This window comes from Arachis stenosperma, chromosome 9 (genome assembly GCF_014773155.1).
Source record: "Arachis stenosperma cultivar V10309 chromosome 9, arast.V10309.gnm1.PFL2, whole genome shotgun sequence".
NCBI lineage: Eukaryota > Viridiplantae > Streptophyta > Magnoliopsida > Fabales > Fabaceae > Arachis > Arachis stenosperma.
In genome coordinates this window covers 41,816,479-41,836,760 of record NC_080385.1, presented here as the reverse complement: position 1 = coordinate 41,836,760, position 20,282 = coordinate 41,816,479, and the positions used below count along the sequence as shown (strand labels likewise).

Sequence of the window (20,282 nt, the reverse complement as noted above, 5' to 3'; positions counted from 1 at the left end):
CCCCGGAAGTGGATTTATGCATCAATTACTTACTCATGTAAACCCTAGGAGCTAGTTTATTATAAATAGGATGAATTATTGATGTATTAGACATCTTTGGTCTCAGTTTTGTTTTCTTCATCATCTTAGGAGATCATTGATCACGTTTTAGGGGGCTGGCCATTCGGCCATGCCTGACCCTCTTTCACTTATGTATTTTCAACGGTGGAGTTTCTGCACACCATAGATTAAGGGTGTGGAGCTCTGCTGTACCTCAAGGATTAATGAAGTTCTATTTTCTTTTATTCAAATCTCTATCTTATTCTTATTCCAAGATATTCATTCGTACTCAAGAACATGATGAATGTGATGAGCTAATAACTCTCATCATCATTCTCACTTATGAACGCGCGTGATTGACAACCACTTCCGTTCTACATGCAACAAGGCTTGAATGTGTATCTCTTAGATTCCCCAACAGAATCTTCGTGGTATAAGCTAGATAGATGGCGGCATTTATCTGGATCCGGAAAGTCCAACCTTGTCTGTGGTGTTCCGAGTAGGATCCTGGGAATCCGGAAAGTCCAACCTTGTCTGTGGTGTTCCGAGTAGGATTCCGTTCATGAATGACTGTGACGTGCTTCAAACCTGTAACCTGCTGGGCGTCAGTGACAGACGCAAAAGAGGGATTCTATTCCAGTAGGGGAGGGAACCAACCGGTGATTGGCCGTACTGTGACAGAGTGCGTGAGCATTAGCTTTCACTGCGAGGATGGGATGTAGCTATCAACCATGGGTGATGCCTCCAGACTGGTTAGCTGTGCGAGTGACAGCCGCACAGGATATTTCCCCGTGAGGATTGAAAGTAGCCACAGCTGATGGTGAACCCCTATACAAAGCTTGCCATGGAAAGGAGTAAGAAGGATTGAGTAGAAGCAGTAGGAGAGCAGGCGTCCGAGAGCTCTACAGCATCTCCATACCGCTTATCTGAAATTCCCACCAATGAATCTGCATAAGTATTCTATCCCTTTTTATTATTTCTATTTTATTATTTGAATCTAATCAAGTATCATGTTTAATCCGCCTGACTGAGATCTACAAGGTGACCATAGCTTGCTTCATACCAACAATCTCTGTGGATTCGACCCTTACTCACGTAAGGTTATTACTTGGACGACCCAGTACACTTGCTGGTTAGTTGAACGGAGTTGTGAATTCCAATAAAAGAAAACCTCACACAGGTGCTGCCCCTTAGAAGCATTCATCTCAAAATAAACAGTGTCCTAAGGGTATATTCATACTAAAGCTCAAAAGATAGATTCCATACAAACTTAAGGATGTTGAATCACAATTTCGTCCACCAAGTTTTTGGCGCCGTTGCCGGGGATTGTTCGAGTATGGACAACTGACGGTTCATCTTGTTGCTCAGATTAGGTAAATTTTCTTTTCAAAAATCTTTTTCAAAATTTTTCTTTTATTTTTCGTTTTTCTTCAAAAATATTTTCGAAAAATATTAATAAAAATCCAAAAAAATTAGAAAATCATAAAAATCAAAAATATTTTGTGTTTCTTGTTTGAATCTTGAGTCAATTTTTAAGTTTGGTGTCAATTGCATGCTTTAAAAATTTTTCTTGCATTTTTTTTCGAAAATTTCATGCATTCATAGTGTTCTTCATGATCTTCAAGTTGTTCTTGATAAGTCCTCTTGTTTGATCTTGATGATTTCTTGTTTTGTGTCTTTTCTTGTTTTTCATGTGCATCCTTGCATTCATATTTTCCAAGCATTAAAAATTTTTAAGTTTGGTGTCTTGCATGTTTTCTTTGCATAAAAAAATTTTTTCAAAATTATGTTCTTGATGTTCATCATGATCTTCAAAGTGTTCTTGGTGTTCATCTTGACATTCATAGCATTCTTGCATGCATCTTGTGTCTTGATCCAAAATTTTCATATTTTGGGTCATTTTTGTGTTTTTCTTTAAAAATTTAAAAATCAAAAATATCTTTTCCTTATTTCCCTCCAAATTTTCGAAATTTTGGGTTGACTTGGTCAAAAAAATTTTCAAAATTAGTTATTTCTTACAAGTCAAGTCAAAATTTCAATTTTTAAAAATCTTATCTTTTCAAAATCTTTTTCAAAAATCATATCTTTTTCAAATTTTTTTCTATTTTTCGAAAATTTCAAAAATCTTGTTCAAAATATTTTCAAAATCTTTTTCTTATTTTTATATGTAATTTTCGAAAAATCACTAATAATTAATGTGATTGGTTCAAAAATTTGAATTTTGTTACTTTCTTGTTAAGAAAGGTTCAATCTTTAAGTTCTAGAATCTTATCTTGTAGTTTCTTATTAGTGAAGTAATTAATTTCAAATTTTTAAAATTAAATCTTTTTATCTTTTATTTTATCTTTTTCAAAAATTTTATCTTTTTCAAAATTTGATTTCAAAATATCTTATCTAACTTACTATCTTCTTATCTTTTTCAAATTTGATTTTCAAATCTTTTTCAATCAACTAACTAACTTCTTGTTTGTTTCTTATCTTTTTCAAAACCACCTAACTACTTTTCCCTCTCTTATTTTCGAAAATATCTCTCTCTTTTTCAAAATTATTTTTTAAATTAATTGTTTCATGTTTTAATTTTTAATTACATTTTATCTCTAATTTTCGAAAATCACTAACTCTCTTTCAAAATTATTTTCGAAATCCCTCTTCTCTTTTCTTCTTCTATTTTAATTAATTAATTACTAACACTTCTCTTCACATCTCTTCATCCATAAAACCGAATTCATTCTTCATTCTTCACCCCCCCTTCTTTTTCTACTAACATAAAGGAATCTCTATACTGTGACATAGAGGATTCCTTTTTCTTTTCTTGTTTTCTTCTCTTTCATATGAGCAGGAACAAGGATAAAGGCACTCTTGTTGAAATTGATCCAGAACCTGAAAGGACTCTGAAGAGAAAATTAAGAGAAGCTAAATTACAACAATCCAGAAACAACCTTTCAGAAACATTAGCACAAGAGGTGATGGCCGAAAATAATAATAATAATGCAAGGAGAATGCTTGGTGACTTCACAAAGCCAACATCCAAGTTTGATGGAAGAAGCATCTCCATTCCTGCCATTGGAGCCAATAATTTTGAGCTTAAGCCTCAACTAGTTGCTTTAATGCAACAAAACTGCAAGTTTTATGGACTTCCATCTGAAGATCCTTATCAGTTTTTAACTGAATTCTTGCAGATCTGTGAGACTGTAAAGACGAATGGAGTTGATCCTGAAGTCTACAGACTCATGCTTTTCCCTTTTGCTGTAAGAGACAGAGCTAGAGTATGGTTGGATTCACAACCCAAGGATAGCCTGGACTCATGGGATAAGCTTGTCACTGCATTCTTGGACAAGTTCTTTCCTCCTCAAAAGCTGAGCAAGCTGAGAGTGGATGTTCAAACCTTCAAACAAAAAGATGGTGAATCCCTCTATGAAGCTTGGGAAAGATACAAGCAGCTAACCAAGAGATGTCCATCTGACATGTTTTCAGAATGGACCATATTAGATATATTCTACTATGGTCTCTCTGAATTTTCGAAAATGTCACTGGATCATTCTGCAGGTGGATCTATTCACCTAAAGAAAACGCCTGAAGAGGCTCAAGAACTCATTGACATGGTTGCAAACAACCAGTTCATGTATACTTCTGAGAGGAATTCCGTGAACAATGGGGTACCTCAGAAGAAAGGAGTTCTTGAAATTGATGCTCTGAATGCCATATTGGCTCAGAACAAAGTGTTGACTCAACAGGTCAACATGATCTCTCAAAATCTGAATGGATTGCAACATGCATCCAACATTAATGGAGAGGCAGCTTCTGAAGAAGCTTATGATCCTGAGAACCCTGCCATGGCAGAGGTTAATTACTTAGGTGAACCTTATGGAAACACCTATAACTCATCATGGAGAAATCATCCAAATTTATCCTGGAAGGATCAGCAAAAGCCTCAACAAGGCTTTAACAATGGTGGACGTACCAGGCTGAATAATAGTAAGCCATATCCATCATCTTCTCAGCAACAGACAGAGAACTCTGAACAAAACAATTCTAATTTAGCCAACATAGTCTCTGATCTGTCAAAGGCCACTTTCAGTTTCATGAATGAAACAAGATCCTCCATTAGAAATTTGGAGGCACAAGTGGGCCAGCTGAGTAAGAAAGTTATTGAAACTCCTCCCAGTACTCTCCCAAGTAATACAGAAGAAAATCCAAAAGGAGAGTGCAAGGCCATTGATTTAATCAAAGTGGCCGAATGCACTAGGGAGGAGGAGGACGAAAATCCTAGTGAGGAAGACCTCCTGGGACGTCCCTCAAGCATGAAGGAGTTTCCTATTAAAGATCCAAAGGAATCTGAGGCTCATCTAGAGACCATAGAGATTCCTTTAATTCTCCTTCTGCCATTCATGAGCTCTGAAGAATATTCATCCTCTGAAGAGAATGAAGATGTGACTGGAGAGCAAGTTGCTCAATACTTAGGAGCTATCATGAAACTGAATGCCAAGTTGTTTGGCAATGAGACTTGGGAAAGTAAACCTCCCTTGCTCATTAGTGAACTAGATACTTGGATTCAGAGAACTCTACCTCTAAAGAAGCAAGATCCTGGCAAGTTCTCAATACCTTGTACCATTGGCACCATGAGCTTTGAAAAAGCTCTATGTGATCTGGGGTCAGGGATAAATCTTATGCCACTCTCTGTAATGGAGAAGCTGGGGATCATTGAGGTACAACCTGCTTTGTTCTCATTACAACTGGCAGATAAGTCAGTGAGGTAAGCATATGGAATAGTAGAGGACGTGCTAGTAAAGGTTGAAGGCCTTTACATCCCTACTGATTTCATAATCCTAGACACTAGGAAGGAAGATGATGTATGCATCATCCTAGGAAGACCTTTCCTAGCCACAGCAGGAGCTGTGATAGATGTCAACAGAGGTGAGTTAGTCCTTCAATTGAATGGGGACTACCTTGTGTTTCAAGCACATGGCCATCCCTCTGTGACAGAAGAGAGTAAGCATGAAGAGCTTCTCTCAGTTCAAGGTCAAGAAGAGCCCACACAGTCAAACTCTAAGTTTGGTGTTGTGAGGCCACAACCAAACTCTAAGTTTGGTGTTCAAACCCCATATCCAAACTCTAAGTTTGGTGTTGGGAATACTACACACTAAATTGACCTGATCACCATGTGGCTCCATGAGAGTCACTGTCAAGCTATTGACATTAAAGAAGCGCTTGTTGGGAGGCAACCCAATTTTATTTATCTAATTTTATTTTATTTTGTTTCTTTGTCATTTTTGTGTTTTATTAGGTACATGATCATGAGGAGTCACGAAAAAAATCAAAAAAATTAAAAACAGAGTCAAAACAGAAGAAAAAAAATTTTCACCCTGGAGGACGCACGGGCTGGCGTTCAACGCCCAGAAGGAGCATCTTTCTGGCGTTCAACGCCAGAACAGAGCATCTTTCTGGCGTTCAACGCCCAAAACAAGCAACAACCTGGCGTTAAACGCCAGGATGCGCACACAGAGGACAATCTGGCGCTGAACGCCAGAAACAAGCATGAAACTGGCGTTCAACGCTAGAAACATGCATAACATGGGCGTTTAACGCCCAGAACTAGCATCAATGGGCGTTTGAACGCCAGAATGATACATGAAGGCATGTTACATGCCTATATGGTGAAGGAATGGTATTTGTTTTCACCTCAGGATCTGTGGACCCCACAGGATCCACATCTCAGGATCTGTGGACCCCACAGGATCCCCACCTACCTTTTCTTTTAATCCTAATCACACTCTCTTAATCCAAATCTCATTCTCAATGTCACACTTCCCAACACCCTTCACCAATCACCTCAATTCCTCTTCCCAATTACCCCATTCACCATTCACATCAACCCCTCTTCCCCATAAACCCCACCTACCTCCATTACATTCAAATTCAATTTCCCACCCTTTCCCACCCAAAATGGCCGAACCTATACCCTCCCCCCTCCCTATAAATACCCTTCTTTTCTTTTACATTTTCACACAACACAACCCACATTCTCCCACATAGCCGAACTCTCTCTTCTCCCTCTCTTTCAATATTCTCTTCTTCTTCTACTCTTCTTTTCTTTTTGCTCGAGGACGAGCAAATTTTAAGTTTGGTGTGGTAAAAAGCCTAAGCTTTTCATTTTTTATTCACCATCAATGGCACCCAAGACCGAAGTTTCCTCAAGAAAAGGAAAAGGGAAGGCAAAAGCTTCCACTTCCGAGTCATGGGAGAAGGAGAGATTCATCTCCAAGAGCCACCAAGACCACTTCTATGATGTTGTGGCAAAGAAGAAGGTGATCCCTGAGGTCCCTTTCAAACTCAAGAAGAATGAGTATCCGGAAATCCGACTTGAAGTTCAAAGAAGAGGTTGGGAAGTCATAACCAACCCCATGCAACAAGTTGGAATATTGATGGTTCAAGAGTTCTATGCTAATGCATGGATCACAAGGAACCATGACCAAAGTATGAACCCAAGCCCAAAGAACTATCTCACAATGGTTAGGGGGAATTACTTGGATTTCAGTCCGGAAAATGTGAGGTTGGCATTTCATTTACCCATGATGCAAGGTGATGAACGCCCCTACACAAGGAGGGTCAACTTTAATCAAAGGTTGGACCAAGTCCTTAAGGACATATGTGTGGAAGGAGCCCAATGGAGAATAGACTCCAAAGGCAAGCCAGTCCAACTAAGAAGACTGGACCTCAAGGCTGTAGCTAGAGGATGGTTGGAGTTCATTCAAAGATCCATCATCCCTACAAGCAACCGATCTGAAGTTACTGTGGATCGGGCCATCATGATTCATAGCATCATGATTGGAGAGGAAGTAGAGGTTCATGAAGTCATATCCAATGAACTCTACAAAATAGCTGACAAGCCTTCATACATGGCACGGCTAGCCTTCCCCCACCTTATATGTCATCTATGTTACTCAGCTGGAGTCATCATAGAAGGAGATGTCTCAATTGAAGAAGACAAGCCCATCACCAAGAAAAGGATGGAGCAAACAAGGGAAGTACCTCACGGTCCCCAAGGAGAACAAGAGGAAGTTCATCATCAACAAATGCCTCACATGCACTTTCCTCCCAACAACTATTGGGAGCAACTCAACACCTCCTTAGAAGATTTGAGCCATAATGTTGAACAACTAAGGGTGGAACATCATGAGCACTCCATCATTCTCCAAGAAATAAGAGAAGATCAAAGAGCAATGAGGGAGGAGCAACAAAGGCAAGGAAGGGACATAGAAGAGTTAAAGAACATCATTGGTCCTTCAAGAAGAAGACGCCACTAGAGGTGGATTCATTCCTTGTTCTTTATTTTCTTTCTATTTTCGGTTTTTAAATATTGTGTTTATCTATGTTTTGTGTCTTTATTTCATGATCATTAGTATGTAACCATGCCTTAAAGCTATAAATAAAATCCATTAGTCCTTCACCTCTCTTAAAAGAAAAATGTTTTAATTCAAAAGAACAAGAAGTACATAATTTTCGAAATTATTATTGAATTTAGTTTAATTATATTGATGTGGTGACAATACTCTTATTTTCTGAATGAATGAATGAACAGTGCATATGTCTTTGGATCTTGTTGTTTAAGAGTGTTTAAAATTGTTGGTTCTTGAAAGAATGATGAACAAAGAGAAATGTTATTGATGATCTGAAAAACATCATGAAATTGATTCTTGAAGCAAGAAAAAGCAGTGAAAAAAAAATAATTACAATCAAAAGGAATAAAAGCCAAGCAGAGGATCCAAGGCTTTGAGCATCAATGGATAGGAGGGCCCAAGGAAATAAAATCCAGGCCTAAGCGGCTAAATCAAGCTGTCCCTAACCATGTGCTTGTGTCATGAAGGTCCAAGTGAAAAGCTTGAGACTGAGTGGTTAAAGTCATGATCTAAAGCTAAAGAGTGTGCTTAAGAGCTCTGGACACCACTAACTGGGGACTTTAGCAAAGCTGAGTCACAATCTGAAAAGGTTCACCCAGTTATGTGTCTGTGGCATTTGTGTATCCGGTGGTAATACTGGAAGACAAAGTGCTTAGGGCCACAGCCAAGACTCATAAGTAGCTGTGTTCAAGAATCAACATGCTTCACTAAGAAAGTCAATAACACTATCCCAAATTCTAAGTTCCCCCAGAGACGCCAATACCTCTAAACTACAAAGGAAAAAGTGAGATGCCAAAACTGTTCAGAAGCAAAAAGCTACAAGTCCCGCTCATGTAATTAAATTAATATTCATTGATATTTTGGACTTTATAGTATATTCTCTTCTTTTTATCCTATTTGATTTTCAGTTGCTTGGGGACAAGCAACAATTTAAGTTTGGTGTTGTGATGAGCGGATAATTTATACGCTTTTTGGCATTGTTTTTATATAGTTTTTAGTAAGTTTAAGCTACTTTTAGGGATGTTTTCCTTAGTTTTTATGTTAAATTCACATTTCTGGACTTTACTATGAGTTTGTGTGTTTTTCTATGATTTCAGGTAAATTCTGACTGAAATTGAGGGATTTGAGCAAAACTCTGAAAAAGGCTGACAAAAGGACTGCTGATGCTGTTGGAATCTGACCTCCCTGCACTCGAAATGGATTTTCTGGAGCTACAGACCTCCAAATGGCGCGCTCTCAACGGCGTTGGAAAGTAGACATCCAGAGCTTTCCAGCAATATATAATAGTCCATACTTTGTTCGAAGAATGACGACGCAAATTGGCGTTGAACGCCAAGTACACGCTCCTTTCTGGAGTTAAACGCCAGAAAAACGTCATTATCCGGAGTTGAACGCCCAAAGCACATCATAACTCGAAATTCAACTCCAAGAGAAGCCTCAGCTCGTGGATAGATCAAGCTCAGCCCAAGCACACACCAAGTGGGCCCCGGAAGTGGATTTATGCATCAATTACTTACTCATGTAAACCCTAGGAGCTAGTTTATTATAAATAGGATGAATTATTGATGTATTAGACATCTTTGGTCTCAGTTTTGTTTTCTTCATCATCTTAGGAGATCATTGATCACGTTTTAGGGGGCTGGCCATTCGGCCATGCCTGACCCTCTTTCACTTATGTATTTTCAACGGTGGAGTTTCTGCACACCATAGATTAAGGGTGTGGAGCTCTGCTGTACCTCAAGGATTAATGAAGTTCTATTTTCTTTTATTCAAATCTCTATCTTATTCTTATTCCAAGATATTCATTCGTACTCAAGAACATGATGAATGTGATGAGCTAATAACTCTCATCATCATTCTCACTTATGAACGCGCGTGATTGACAACCACTTCCGTTCTACATGCAACAAGGCTTGAATGTGTATCTCTTAGATTCCCCAACAGAATCTTCGTGGTATAAGCTAGATAGATGGCGGCATTTATCTGGATCCGGAAAGTCCAACCTTGTCTGTGGTGTTCCGAGTAGGATTCCGTTCATGAATGACTGTGACGTGCTTCAAACCTGTAACCTGCTGGGCGTCAGTGACAGACGCAAAAGAGGGATTCTATTCCAGTAGGGGAGGGAACCAACCGGTGATTGGCCGTACTGTGACAGAGTGCGTGAGCATTAGCTTTCACTGCGAGGATGGGATGTAGCTATCAACCATGGGTGATGCCTCCAGACTGGTTAGCTGTGCGAGTGACAGCCGCACAGGATATTTCCCCGTGAGGATTGAAAGTAGCCACAGCTGATGGTGAACCCCTATACAAAGCTTGCCATGGAAAGGAGTAAGAAGGATTGAGTAGAAGCAGTAGGAGAGCAGGCGTCCGAGAGCTCTACAGCATCTCCATACCGCTTATCTGAAATTCCCACCAATGAATCTGCATAAGTATTCTATCCCTTTTTATTATTTCTATTTTATTATTTGAATCTAATCAAGTATCATGTTTAATCTGCCTGACTGAGATCTACAAGGTGACCATAGCTTGCTTCATACCAACAATCTCTGTGGATTCGACCCTTACTCACGTAAGGTTATTACTTGGACGACCCAGTACACTTGCTGGTTAGTTGAACGGAGTTGTGAATTCCAATAAAAGAAAACCTCACACAGGTGCTGCCCCTTAGAAGCATTCATCTCAAAATAAACAGTGTCCTAAGGGTATATTCATACTAAAGCTCAAAAGATAGATTCCATACAAACTTAAGGATGTTGAATCACAATTTCGTCCACCAGTACAACTCTCCCGAGAGTTGCGCAACCACTGCGCCAACCTTATGCTAGTAGCACGCCTTCACCGACGCCCGGGCATACCTGTCACCTGCATGCCACTTTGCTTCACACTAATCCGCACGCGCCGTGCGCGTACGCGTCGACCCTGCTGCAACCAACTCTTAATACATTCCTCCCGAGAGTTGAGCAAGTTTTGGGCCAGCATTGTGCCACTAGCACAACTAGACTCACACAGGCGCGCACCTTGCGCGTCCGCGTCTATCCCTCTCCTGCTTTCCGCGCATTTGCGCGGGCGGCGCTTCCGCGTCCATGGGTCTTTCCACCCATCCACACGGACGCGTGAAGGGCACGCGCGCGTCGATCTTGTGACGTAAGCACATCATAGCGCGCCTAGTTTCAAAACTCTCCACCCCTCTTCTCTTATTTCCATCTTCTTCTTCAACTCTTACATTCTCTACTTCCTCCACCACCATTATCAACCTTCTCCGCCCTATCTCCGGTGGCCACCACCTCTGGCAACCACCACTTCCGGTGGTCCCACACTCATCCTTTTCCTTCCTTCTCTACTTCTCTTTTCCCCTCTCACTCACATTTCCCATCCCCATCTTCCCCCTCCCAAGGTACTTTTACCTTCCCTTCTTCTCGGTTTTACTTCTTTCTCTTTCTTTCTTTAGTTACATTTCTTGGTTTCTTTCTTAGTTAATTTCTTGTTAATGCCTAGTTACTTGTTTGTTTTTCTTTCTTTTCACTACTTTCATGGGTGTTGTGGGTAGAAATTTCTCTTGTTTTAGCGGGTTAACTTGTCCTATTTGATTTCCTTGCCATATGTGGTTCTTTATGATGATTGTTAATGCTCTGTGGGATGCTACATTGCCCCATTTCCCCCATTTGTTCATTAATTAAGGGATGCACCCCAAGTGTTTCATGAAAGACACATATAATTTTTTGTTTCAAATTTGACTTCATGCTTTTCCGCTAGTGCTCTTTCTCACTCACTTGCACACTCCTATATGCCTTCAGCCATTATTCCCTATCCCTCATTTTACATGCTCATTCCTTACAACTTGCTTCTTCATCCTTGATGTTTGAGTATATGCTTCTGATGCTATTTAATTGCATGCTTATATCACTCTTACATCACATGCTAGTGACTTGCCATTGTGTTCATTGTTGTCTTCATTAAATGTTGCAGCTGTCATGTACTTAAGACACTTATTCTCTTATGGCCCACTTCTTCACTTGCATGATTACCATTTTGGGTGCTTCCTTGAGCTTAACGCCTCTTCCTTTCCCCACTTTTACCGGATGGTCATCAAAAAGGGTAAAGGCAAGGCACCAAAGAAACCGGTCACTGTGAAGGCACCTCACGGAGCCACCAATAGAGCTAAGCCCCTCCTCAAGAAGCCAAGGAGCCTCGTCAATATTGATGTACTAGAGAAGGATAACCCTCTGAGGGACCCAACCAAGTTTCCCAATCGGTACTTGGTGCGCGAAATTGTGATCACTACACAATTTTGCACAATTAACCAGCAAGTGCACTGGGTCGTCCAAGTAATACCTTACGTGAGTAAGGGTCGATCCCACGGAGATTGTTGGTATGAAGCAAGCTATGGTCACCTTGTAAATCTTAGTCAGGCAGACTCAAATGGGTATGGTGATATACGAATAGAGCATAAAGATAAAGATAGAGATACTTATGTATATCATTGGTGAGAGCTTCAGATAAGCGTATGAAGATGCTTTCCCTTCCGTCTTTCTGCTTTCCTACTGTCTTCATCCAGTCCTTCTTACTCCTTTCCATGGCAAGCTTATGCAAGGGTTTCACCGTTGTCAGTGGCTACCTCCCATCCTCTCAGTGAAAATGTTCCTATGCTCTGTCACAGCATATGGCTAATCAGCTGTCGGTTCTCGGTCAGGCCGGAATAGAATCCATCGATTCTTTTGCGTCTGTCACTAACGCCCCGCCTGCTAGGAGTTTGAAGCACGTCACAGTCATTCAATCATTGAATCCTACTAAGAATACAACAGACAAGGTTAGACCTTCCGGATTCTCTTGAATGCCGCCATCAGTTCTCGCCTATACCACGAAGACTCTGATCTCACGGAATGGCTGGCTCGGTTGTCAGGCGAGCACTCGTTTGTCAGGCGATCAACCATGCATCGTGTATCAGCAATCCAAGAGATAAACACTAGAGCCTTGATTGCTTGTAGAACAAGAGTGGTTGTCAGTCACTTTGTTTATAGGTGAGAATGATGATGAGTGTCACGGATCATCACATTCATCAAGTTGAAGAACAAGTGATATCTTGGACAAAGAACAAGCGGAATTGAATAGAAGAACAATAGTAATTGCATTAATACTCGAGGTACAGCAGAGCTCCACACCTTAATCTATGGTGTGTAGAAACTCCACCGTTGAAAATACATAAGAACAAGGTCTAGGCATGGCCGAATGGCCAGCCTCCCAATGAGGGTTCAATCATAAAAACATGATACAAAGATTCTAAGATTGAAAGATCTCTTTAATACAATAGTAAAAGGTCCTACTTATAGAGAACTAGTAGCCTAGGAATGAGTAAATGACATAAAAATCCACTTCCGGGCCCACTTGGTGTGTGCTTGGGCTGAGCAATGAAGCATTTTCGTGTAGAGACTCTTCTTGGAGTTAAACGCCAGCTTTTATGCCAGTTTGGGCGTTTAACTCCCATTTAGGTGCCAGTTCCGGCGTTTAACGCTGGAAATTCTGTAGGTGACTTTGAACGCCGGTTTGGGCCATCAAATCTTGGGCAAAGTATGGACTATCATATATTTCTGGAAAGCCCAGGATGTCTACTTTCCAACGCCGTTGAGAGCGAGCCAATTGGGTTTCTGTAGCTCCAGAAAATCCATTTCGAGTGCAGGCAGGTCAGAATCCAACAGCATCTGTAGTCCTTTTCAGTCTCTGAATCAGATTTTTGCTCAGGTCCCTCAATTTCAGCCAGAAAATACCTGAAATCACAGAAAAAAACACAAACTCATAGTAAAGTCCAGAAAAGTGAATTTTAACTAAAAACTAATAAAAATATACTAAAAACTCAACTCAAACTACTAAAAACATACTAAAAACAATGCCAAAAAGCGTACAAATTATCCGCTCATCACAACACCAAACTTAAATTGTTGCTTGTCCTGAAGCAACTGAAAATCAAATGATAAAAAGAAGAGAATATACTATAGACTCCAAATTATCAATGAAACTTAGCTCCAAATTAGATGAGCGGGACTAGTAGCTTTTTGCCTCCAAACAGTTTTGGCATCTCACTTTATCCTTTGAAATTCAGAATGATTGGCTTCTTTAGGAACTCAGAATCCAGAGTGTTATTGATTCTCCTAGTTAAGTATGATAATTCTTGAACACAACTACTTATTGAGTCTTGGCCGTGGCCCAAAGCACTCTGTCTTCCAGTATTACCACTGGATACATACATGCCACAAACACATAATTGGGTGAACCTTTTTAGATTGTGACTCAGCTTTGCTAGAGTCCCCAATTAGAGGTGTCCAGGGTTCTTAAGCACACTCTTATTGCCTTGGATCACAACTTTATTTCTTTCTTTTTTTCCTTTTCTTTTTCGTTTTTTTTTCGCTTGCTTCTCTTTTTTTTTTCACTGCTTTTTCTTGCTTCAAGAATCATTTTTGTGATTTTTCAGATCCTCAGTAACATGTCTCCTTTTTCATCATTCTTTCAAGAGCCAACAATTTTAACATTCATGAACCACAAATTCAAAAGACATATGCACTGTTCAAGCATACATTCAGAAAACAAAAAGTATTGTCACCACATCAAACTAATTAAGCTAGTTTTAAAGATGAATTTGAAATCATGTACTTCTTGTTCTTTTGTGATTAAAAACAGTTTTCATTTAAGAAAGGTGATGGATTCATAGGACATTCATAGCTTTGAGGCATAGACACTAAGACACTAATGATCATAAGACACAAACATAGTCAAATATAAGCATGAAAATTTCGAAAAACAAGAAAATAAAGAACAAGGAGATTAAAGAACGGGTCCACCTTAGTGATGGCGGCTTGTTCTTCCTCTTAAAGGTCTTATGGAGTGCTTGAGCTCCTCAATGTCTCTTCCTTGTCTTTGTTGCTCCTCTCTCATGATTCTTTGATCTTCTCTAATTTCATGGAGGAGAATGGAGTGTTCTTGGTGCTCCACCCTTAGTTGTCCCATGTTGGAACTCAATTCTCCTAGGGAGGTGTTCAGTTGCTCCCAATAGTCTTGTGGAGGAAAGTGCATCCCTTGAGGTATCTCAGGGATCTCATGATGAGAGGGGTCTCTTGTTTGCTCCATCCTTTTCTTAGTAATGGGCTTGTCCTCATCAATGGGGATGTCTCCTTCTATGTCAACTCCAACTGAATAACAGAGGTGACAAATGAGGTGAGGAAAGGCTAACCTTGCCAAGGTAGAGGACTTGTCCGCCACCTTATAAAGTTCTTGGGCTATAACCTCATGAACTTCCACTTCTTCTCCAATCATGATGCTATGAATCATGATGGCCCGGTCTAGAGTAACTTCAGACCGGTTGCTAGTGGGAATGATTGAGCGTTGGATAAACTCCAACCATCCTCTAGCCACGGGCTTGAGGTCATGCCTTCTCAATTGAACCGGCTTCCCTCTTGAATCTCTCTTCCATTGTGTGCCCTCTTCACATATGACTGTGAGGACTTGGTCCAACCTTTGATCAAAGTTGACCCTTCTAGTGTAAGGATGTTCATCTCCTTGCATCATAGGCAAGTTGAATGCCAGCCTCACATTTTTCGGACTAAAATCCAAGTATTTCCCCCGAACCATAGTAAGCCAATTCTTTGGATCCGGGTTCACACTTTGATCATGGTTCTTGGTGATCCATGCATTGGCATAGAACTCTTGAACCATCAAGATTCCGACTTGTTGAATGGGGTTGGTAAGAACTTCCCAACCTCTTCTTTGGATCTCATGTCGGATCTCCGGATATTCACTCTTTTTGAGTGAAAAAGGGACCTCGGGGATCACCTTCTTCAAGGCCACAACTTCATAGAAGTGGTCTTGATGCACCCTTGAGATGAATCTCTCTACCTCCCATGACTCGAAGGTGGAAGCTTTTGCCTTCCCTTTCCTCTTTCTAGAGGTTTCTCCGGCCTTAGATGCCATAAATGGTTATGGAAAAACGAAAAAGCAACTCTTTTACCACACCAAACTTAAAAGGTTTGCTCGTCCTCGAGCAAAAGAAGAAAGAAGAGAGTAGAAGAAGAAGAAATGAGGAAGAAGGGTGTGGCTTAGTGTTCGGCCAAATAGGGGGTGAAGTGGTGTTTAGGTTGTGTGAAAATGAAGGGGTGAAGAAGGGTATATATAGGAGAGGGGGGCTCATGGTTCGGTCATGTGTGGGTGGGTTTGGGAGGGAAAGTGGTTTGAATTTGAAGGGTGAGGTAGGTGGGGTTTTATGAAGGATGGATGTGAGTGGTGAAGAGAAAGATGGGATTTGATAGGTGAAGGGTTTTTGGGGAAGAGGTGTTGAGGTGATTGGTGAATGGGTGAAGAAGAGAGAGAGTGGTTGGGTTGGTGGGGATCCTGTGGGGTCCACAGATCCTAAGGTGTCAAGGAAAAGTCATCCCTGCACCAAATGGTTTTCAAAATCACGTTTTGAGCCAATTCTGGCGTTAAACGCCGGGCTGGTGCCCATTTCTGGCGTTTAACGCTAGGTTCTTGCCCTTTTCTGGCGTTTAACGCCAGTCTGGTGCCCCTTTCTGGCGTTAAACGCCCAGAATGGTGCCAGACTGGGCGTTAAACGCCCACCTGCTAACCTTACTGGCGTTTAAACGCCAGTAGGTTCTTCCTCCAGGGTGTGCTATTTTTCTTCCTGTTTTTCATTCTGTTTTTGCTTTTTCAATTGATTTTGTGACTTCTTATGATCATCAACCTACAAAATAAAATAAAATAACAAAAGAAAATAGATAAACTATAACATTGGGTTGCCTCCCAACAAGCGCTTCTTTAATGTCAGTAGCTTGACAGAGGGCTCTCATGGAGCCTCACAGATACTCAGAGCAATGTTGGAACCTCCCAACACCAAACTTAGAGTTTGAATGTGGGGGTTCAACACCAAACTTAGAGTTTGGTTGTGGCCTCCCAACACCAAACTTAGAGTTTGGCTGTGGGGGCTCTGTTTGACTCTGAATTGAGAGAAGCTCTTCATGCTTTCTCTCCATGGTGACAGAGGGATATCCTTGAGCCTTAAACACAAAGGATTCTTCATTCACTTGAATGATTAGTTCACCTCCATCAACATCAATCACAGCCTTAGCTATGGCTAGGAAGGGTCTGCCAAGGATGATGGTTTCATCCATGCATTTCCCAGTCTCTAGGACTATGAAATCAGTAGGGATGTAATGGTCTTCAATCTTCACCAAAACATCCTCTACAAGTCCATGAGCTTGTTTTCTTGAGTTGTCTGCCATCTCTAATGAGATTCTTGCAGCTTGCACCTCAAAGATCCCTAGCTTCTCCATTACAGAGAGAGGCATGAGGTTTACACTTGACCCTAAGTCACACAGAGCCTTCTTGAAGGTCATGGTGCCTATGGTACAAGGTATGGAAAACTTCCCAGGATCTTGTCTCTTTTGAGATAGTTTCTACCTAGACAAGTCATCCAGTTCTTTGGTGAGCAAAGGGGGTTTATTCTCCCAAGTCTCATTTCCAAATAACTTGTCATTTAGCTTCATGATTGCTCCAAGGTATTTAACAACTTGCTCTTTAGTGACATACTCATCCTCTTCAGAGAAAGAATACTCATCAGAGCTCATGAATGGCAGAAGTAAATCCAATGGAATCTCTATGGTCTCATTTTGAGCCTCAGATTCCCATGGTTCCTCATTTGGGAACTTAGTGGAGGTCAGTGCACGCCCACTGAGGTCTTCCTCAGTGGCGTTCACTTCCTCTCCTTCCTCTCCAAATTCGGCCATATTGATGGCCCTGCACTCTCCTTTTGGATTTTCTTCTGTGTTGCTTGGGAGAGTACTTGGAGGGAGTTCAGTAACTTTCTTGCTCAGCTGTCCCACTTGTGCCTCCAAGTTTCTAATGGAGGACCTTGTTTCAGTTATGAAACTTTGAGTGGTTTTGATTAGATCAGAGACCATGGTTGCTAAGTCAGAGGGATTCTACTTAGAATTCTCTGTCTGTTGCTGAGAAGATGATGGAAAAGGCTTGCCATTGCTAAACCTGTTTCTTCCACCATTATTGTTGTTGAAACCTTGTTGAGGTCTCTCTTGATTCTTCCATGAGAGATTTGGGTGATTTCTCCACGAAGAATTATAGGTGTTTCCATAGGGTTCTCCTAGGTAATTCACCTCTTCCATTGAAGGGTTCTCAGGATCATAGGCTTCTTCCTCAGATGAAGCATCCTTAGTACTGCTTGGTGCATTTTGCATTCCAGACAGACTTTGAGAAATCAAATTGACTTGTTGAGTCAATATCTTGTTCTGAGCCAATATGGCATTCAGAGCATCAATCTCAAGAACTCCTTTCTTCTGACTTGTCCCATTGTTCACAGGATTTCTTTCAGAAGTGTACATGAATTGGTTATTTGCAACCATTTCAATTAGCTCTTGAGCTTCTGTAGGCGACTTCTTCAGATGAAGAGATCCTCCAGCAGAGCTATCCAAAGACATCTTGGATAGTTCAGAGAGACCATCATAGAAAATACCTATGATGCTCCATTCAGAAAGCATGTCAGAAGGACACTTTCTGATCAATTGTTTGTATCTTTCCCAAGCTTCATAGAGGGATTCTCCATCCTTCTGTCTGAAGGTTTGGACTTCCACTCTAAGCTTGCTCAATTTTTGAGGTGGAAAGAACTTTGCCAAGAAGGCATTGACTAGCTTTTCCCATGAGTCCAGGCTTTCTTTAGGTTGTGAGTCCAACCATGTTCTAGCTCTGTCTCTTACAGCAAAAGGGAATAGCATAAGTCTGTAGACCTCAGGGTCAACCCCATTAGTCTTGACAGTGTCACAGATTTGCAAGAATTCAGCTAAGAACTGATGAGGATCTTCCAATGGAAGTCCATGGAACTTGCAATTCTGTTGCATTAGAGAAACTAATTGAGGCTTAAGCTCAAAGTTGTTTGCTCCAATGGCAGGGATAGAGATGCTTCTCCCATAGAAGTCGGGAGTAGGTGCAGTAAAGTCACCCAGCACCTTCCTTGCATTGTTGGCATTGTTGTTATTTTCGGCTGCCATGGGTTCTTCTTCTTTGAAGATTTCTGTTAGGTCATCTACAGAGAGTTGTGCCTTAGCTTCTCTTAGCTTTCACTTCAAGGTCCTTTCAGGTTCAGGGTCAGCTTCAACAAGAATGCCTTTGTCTCTGCTCCTGCTCATAAGAAAGAGAAGAGAACAAGAAAATATGGAGTCCTCTATGTCACAGTATAGAGATTCCTTGAGGTGTCAGAAGAATAGAAAATTAGAAGAAAGAAGGAGAAGAATTCGAACTTAGTGGGATATAGTTCGAATTAGTGCATTGAGGAGGAGTGGTACTCCATAAATAGAAGGATGTGAGAAGAGGGAAAGAGAATTTTCGAAAATTAATAAAAAAAAGAATTTTAAAAACATTTTGAAAAACTTTAATTTGATTTTTGAAAACCAAGAGTGGAAAAGAGATCAAGTGATTTTTGAAAAAGATTTTGAAATTAGAAATCAAAAATATATGATTGAAAACTATTTTGAAAAAGATGTGATTAAAAAGATATGAAAAAAAATTATGCTTTTAAAAAGATATGATTGAAAATATATGTTTTGAAAACAATTTTAAAAAGATTTGATTTTAAAAAAAAAATTAATAACTTGCCTAACAAGAAAAGATATGATTCAAACATTAAACCTTTCTCAACAGAAAAGGCAACATACTTAAAATGTTCAATCAAATCATTAATTGTTAGTAAGTATCTTTGAAAAAGGAAAGAAATTGATTTTGGAAACATTTGATTGAAAAGATTTGATTTGAAAAAGATTTGATTTTGAAAAACTTTGAAAACTTGAAAAAAAATTGATTTTGAAAACAAAATCCTTCCCCTTGTGCCATCCTGGCGTTAAACGTCCAGAATGGTATCCATTCTGGCGTTTAACGCCCAAAATGCTACCTTCTTGGGCGTTAAACGCCCAACCAGGTACCCTGGCTGGCGTTTAAACGCCAGTCTGTCCTTCTTCACTGGGCGTTTTGAACGCCCAGCTTTTTCTGTGTAATTCCTCTGCTGCATGTTCTGAATCTTCAGTTTCCTGTACTATTGACTTGAAAATAGAACCAAGATCAAATAAACAATGCATGCAAGACATCAAACTTAAAATTAGACACTAGACTCAAACAAGAAACATGAAATATTTTTTTGGTTTTTATGATTTTGTAAATTTTTTTGGATTTTTCGAAAATTATATGAAAATAGAAAATAAAGGTTTCAGAATTCTCAATTTGGATTCCAGGAATCATTGCAATGTTAGTCTAAGACTCCGGTCCAGGAATTAGACATGGCTTCACAGCCAGCCAAGCTTTCAAAGAAAGCTTCGGTCCAAAACACTAGACATGGCCAATGGCCAGCCAAGCCTTAGCAAATCATTGCTCCAATAGCAAGATTGATAGAAATCAACAAGCTCTTGTGATGATAAGTTGAAACCTCGGTCCAATAAGATTAGACATGGCTTCTCAGCCAGCCAGATTTCAACAGATCATCATGAAACACTAGAATCTATTCTTAAGAACTCTGAAGAAAAATACCTAATCTAAGCAACAAGATGAACCGTCAGTTGTCCATACTCAAAACAATCCCCGGCAACGGCGCCAAAAACATGGTGCGCGAAATTGTGATCACTACACAACTTTGCACAACTAACCAGCAAGTGCACTGGGTCGTCCAAGTAATACCTTACGTGAGTAAGGGTCGATCCCACGGAGATTGTTGGTATGAAGCAAGCTATGGTCACCTTGTAAATCTTAGTCAGGCAGACTCAAATGGGTATGGTGATATACGAATAGAGCATAAAGATAAAGATAGAGATACTT

The 20,282-nt window shown here is 40.3% G+C and overlaps 1 non-coding gene across 1 annotated transcript; it reads left to right on the top strand.

Annotated features, from left to right (window-relative positions):
* Positions 1-17,959: 17,959 nt before the first annotated feature.
* LOC130952478 (small nucleolar RNA R71) lies at positions 17,960-18,067 on the top strand. The gene has a single exon (XR_009074657.1). It is a non-coding gene; the product is annotated as a small nucleolar RNA R71 (small nucleolar RNA).
* Positions 18,068-20,282: the final 2,215 nt, after the last annotated feature.